Here is a 902-nt window from a genome sequence, read left to right as displayed (position 1 = left end):
GGATCGGATCGGTCTATCATGGTTAGTGTCTTATAAATCAGTTTAACTTATTTTCATATATTCATCTTAGGTTTGTTTCAGAGTTGTTTATATACCAAAAATCAACTTATCATTTTTTCATTTAGGTGGTTTGGATGAGCATTGTAAAATTACACTTTCGTCTAGCCATCTTTGTCCGTTGGTGGACGAAGTCGTCGGAAAATTCCAATACTTATCGGAAAGAAAGGGGCAAAGAAAAATCAGTACAATCACATTCAGACAAAGCAATGGCTGGTGTATTTTTGGGACCTGCTGCTATGGTTTTATTGCTTAATAAAAGAACAAAACACACTCTTTGGGAACTTGTCGTAACTCCGAATCTCTATGTCACTCGTCGGTCGTTGCTATCCACACAAGTTTAGAGAAAATTACTCCCTTATATCTTACGTAAATGCCATAAAATAGGATATTATCACGAATAGGTCACCTTTTCGTAAATGTTTTTATTTTTCAAATACAATGTTAGTTTTCTCCGGTTTCACAATTAATTATACAAATAATGACGATCCAATATATGAACAACACGCTTTATTTAAAAAAAAATTAAGGTCGTAGCTTGAAAAAAGATGTTGTTCAAAAAAAAAAAACTATAACTCTTTTCGCTCTCTACATGAAAATCAACCACTAATAAAAACTCTAATACATCCAATTAAAGAATTACAAAAAGTTGACATTTGTTATAAAAAAACTAGAATTTTATTGTATCGAGGAAATTTAAATAAGGGCAAAATTTTATACCCGTATGAGAAGATAACACTGATAGCAAGAGAGGATGTGTTATTAGAAGAAGAAGGAATGGTGTGATTACAATCGATCGAAACGATCGTTTATATAGAAGAGAAATTCACTGTGCAAATAGTGCA

This window comes from Brassica oleracea, chromosome C9 (assembly GCF_000695525.1).
Source record: "Brassica oleracea var. oleracea cultivar TO1000 chromosome C9, BOL, whole genome shotgun sequence".
Lineage (NCBI taxonomy): Eukaryota > Viridiplantae > Streptophyta > Magnoliopsida > Brassicales > Brassicaceae > Brassica > Brassica oleracea.
The sequence above is the reverse complement of the archived record's forward strand: the minus strand, read 5'-3'. Positions refer to the sequence as shown.